The sequence below is a fragment of the Rattus norvegicus genome, chromosome 13 (assembly GCF_036323735.1).
Source record: "Rattus norvegicus strain BN/NHsdMcwi chromosome 13, GRCr8, whole genome shotgun sequence".
In the NCBI taxonomy this organism is placed as follows: domain Eukaryota; kingdom Metazoa; phylum Chordata; class Mammalia; order Rodentia; family Muridae; genus Rattus; species Rattus norvegicus.
Genome location: NC_086031.1, coordinates 22,589,177 through 22,592,922, shown reverse-complemented (window position 1 = coordinate 22,592,922; position 3,746 = coordinate 22,589,177). Strand labels below are relative to the sequence as shown.

Below are 3,746 nucleotides of genomic sequence, written 5' to 3'. Positions count from 1 at the left end.
GTGAGGTGGGGGAAGGGCAGGGCTAACTGTCATGCTCTCCCAATGCCCTTGGGGGCTGGCTCATCCGTGCCGCCCCACCAGGGCCAACTCTACTGTGCTGCCTAGATGAGGCAGAGTGTGCTCTCTTGAGAGTTTAGTTGGCGCTGGACAGAGATAGCTCGCCTGGGCCCATGAACCCTTCTGTGGACTGCTTTCCCAACTGCCAGAGGTGGCGGGGGGGGGGGGCGTTGGGGGGGATGAAGGGCAGGACCTCTGTTCCCGTGCCATCCCATGGCAGATGCCTGGTAGGGTCAGCTCTCCCGCACCCTCCCACCGTGGCCAGCTGCACTGTGCTTTCTCAGTGAGATATAGGCCAGCTTTCCAGAGAACTGCATCCAGTGAGGGGCAAGGACAGTTAGGCACAACCCCTTGACATCCACATGGTCCCTGTGAGTGTCTCAAACAGGGTGTCCCTGTCTTCTATAGTGGTAATATGAGCCACGGACATCAGCCCCAACTCACGCTGCTTCGGAGCCACAGACTCTCACTTGGCTCTCAGTGGCAGCTCGGGTTGGGACCTCACCGTGACCTCAGGTGGCGCAACTGGCCGCTCACAACAGGCTCCTCCTCTCCACATGCTCATGCTGCTCCACAGGTGGGACTCCTCTCCATCTGACCACCATACATCGTGATGGCTCCTGTTGCAGGCTAGCCATGCAGCTGGTGGCCTCTGGGTGACATCCTCTATCCACGCTGTGCGTTGTGGCAGCAAGCAGGTGTCTATGGCCTGCCTGTGCCATGTGCGGGAGGGCAAGTGTGTGGGCGGCATGGCGGTCCACAGGTGTCCGTCTTCCTTCTCCTGTACAGCGCTGCCGCAGTTTGATTTAATTTGACTTTTCTGAGTCCTAGGCATAAGGCAACTTTAACCTTCAAGCCAGGCATCAAGCTAGGATGAACAAAATCCGCCATCTGACTGATATGAGAAGTCACCACCAACAAAGTGTTTGTCCATTGCCAGCGGGAATGGGGGTGGGGTGGGGGGAGGCCTGGGGCGCCACACACAGACTGACCGCGGACTCGGAAGGGGGGAAGGCAGGATGACTTGCTTCTTTTATGTCACAGTGGAAGTCACATTTTCTTCACTTGCTAGCCACCTCCTCACTCCTATTTGTCCTTTACATTTGATTTGTCCCATGTCCCACCCACTGGGGCCCTAAGGTTGATCACTGTAGGAACAGTCACAGCCCAGATGTCCTGAGGTCCCTGCGGTTGCGACATCCTATTAAGAAGACCGGCCTTACCAGGCCTCCCCCTCTGTTTTCTTTGTAGCAAAGGGAAGGTTTCCCTGTCCTGAATCACTTGCTCCTTTCCCGATAGCCCGAGGCACAGCCCGGTAAGTATGACATAGCTGTCTATTTTGTCTCCACACTCTGGCTATGCCTGGGTCTGTTAACTCAGTCAGCTGCCACAGCACTGCTCCCTCCAGATCTTCCTCCCCCTTGGTTTCTACATCTCCAGCCATTCCAGGTAGTGCAAGGAAAGGTTGTGTTTATCTGTGAGACACAGGCTAAGACAGACAGAGTAAAAGATGAAAAACATATATTTTGAACATACTGAGGTTTTTTAAAGTAGGTGCCACAATAAAATAAGGGAATTAACTATCTAACAGCAGAATCAGACAGTGTGGGAGGATATATGATTCTCTGCTTTATGAATAGTCCCCCTCCCCCATCCCTCAGCTCTGCTTTGGCTCACACTTTGGATCACTGTGTGGTAGGTAGTGCTTTGCACAGCTTGTTCTTAGTTTACGTGTCTATCTTCAGCGCAGTGCTCAGAAAACAACTGGTCTCAGTAAGACCGTATTAGCAGGAAGTAGTTAGGACTCAGTCAGAGCTTATTAATTACAGCGGGAGTTTTTGCTACACCACTCCGGCTCCTGGCGGGTTGCACATGCAAACCCACCCGGGAGCTATTTTTGTATCTGCAAATGAAAGACACACACACACACACACACACACGTTTATTTTTAATATGCCTTAACTAGCTCAGTGACTGGGCACTTCTAACCCTCACACAGCTAGCAGGTCCTTCCCTCTGGTACTCCTGCCTCAATACCTTCTAAATCTATTTTAACTTTGCTGCCCTATTACCTTCTGTGAAGCCCATTGGGTTTTGCTGCCCAAGATGCTTCTGGGCAGCCCTTCCAGGGCCCACTTTTCCTCTACTCTTACATTTTAGATGATCTCCCCTCCGCAGCTCTAAATCTGTCTGTCTCTCCTGGGTCAGTGCGATATCTCTTGTGCCTTACCCCTCCGCCTGCACCCCTCCCCCCGCCCCACTCTTAGGGTCCCGCCCAGTTTCCCTTTGCCCAGCCATTGGCCACACAGTAACCAAATCCAGCCTAGGGGCAGGCTTCCTTTAGTCAGTGTGTAGGACACTGCAAACAGGTTTTGGGAGAACACAATTCGCAAGAGAACACCAGCCGCTACAATTAGTAGGATAGAAGAGGGAATTATTTCTGAAAGACAGAAAGAGTGAGTTGGAATCTCGAAAACATTAACCAGAGAGTGCAGAGAGGTTCCCAGGGTGGTCTCCTGTAGCCATGTTATATTTTGCCTCTGACTTTTGAAAAAGTATCGAACCCAGCACATTAATGGGGGAGGGGGCTGAGTGGAGCTGGGATGAGAATTCGGATGCCGAATTAGAGCAGTGCTCTTCATCCTCAGATTCCTTTTCGCTGTAAGGATGAAGACAAGTTCAACTAATCACCAAACGTGAACGAGTGTGAACAGCTTTTGAATTGCCACAACCATCTTGGTGATTTTCTTCTGTAAATATAACCCACTTTCCGGATATGCAAGCCACTCTTGCTCAGAGGCCAAGCAAATGCTCTCCGTAGTGACCCAGCATTAGCATGTGAGCTTCAAGCATGCTCCAAGCAAAAGAATAAACATAAACAGATAATTTAGTAGGAACTGCAAGAAAAGGGGCTTTCCCATCATCACCGCACATCATCAAACAGGGAAGAGACACTCAGCATGTCAGAGACCAGTGCTCCTCCAACACCCATGAGAAAGCCTACCAAGTGTGCAGACAATGAGCTGTGGCATTCTGCTTTTGCCACAATTAGCAGAACGCGTCAGTAAAAGATTTCCCAAAGGGTTAGTATCCCATTAGTGTGGAGAAAGACTGGATTCAAGATTTTTATATCTCTTGAAACAGATGGTTATAATTTAAGCTTCACGAAATATGGGTGGTGGAGGCGGGGGTGGGGAGGCAATCAGAAAACCTGAAAGTCCCAGTTTCTTGTTTTCCAGGGCAAAGCCTGCAGGATGATTGTATAAATAGTTCTAAGACTCTCGTCTGCTTTTTTTTTTTTTTCTTCTTCTTCTTCCTTCCTGGAGATAGTCTGCAGAGTGTCTGTCTGGACACATCGAATGGCTAGCCAGATGGCATTTCCAGATCACTTTTTCTAGAAGCCCAAGATCTCCTCAGATACAATGACACGATCTCAAGCTGATGCAGGGAAGCCATGGAATGAATCAGGGGGTGGGGGGAATAAGTTACAGGAAACACATGTAATTTTAAAAGCAACAGTTGAGGGCAAGACTAGAAAAATCATGTGCCTATTGGATCTGCCACAACTCTTCCATGGCATTGCCCGGCATCAGCTGTGGTATAACTTGCCACTTGAGGGCCTAAACACCTTTCATAGCCAGAACTGTTGGCTGCAAGGCTTTCCTAACTCACGTCAAATAGAGCAGATG

The 3,746-nt window shown here is 50.1% G+C and overlaps 1 long non-coding RNA gene across 4 annotated transcripts in view; it reads left to right on the top strand.

Moving 5' to 3' along the window:
- Window positions 1-3,340, top strand: part of LOC102550524 (uncharacterized) — a 36,910-nt gene extending 33,570 nt beyond the window's left edge. For all 4 annotated transcript variants that reach the window (XR_005492396.2, XR_010056964.1, XR_010056963.1 and 1 more), the window contains 3 exons: window positions 466-634; window positions 1,309-1,372; window positions 2,706-3,340. This is a non-coding gene — a long non-coding RNA (uncharacterized LOC102550524). The remainder of the gene's footprint in view (window positions 1-465; window positions 635-1,308; window positions 1,373-2,705) is intronic.
- Window positions 3,341-3,746: the final 406 nt, after the last annotated feature.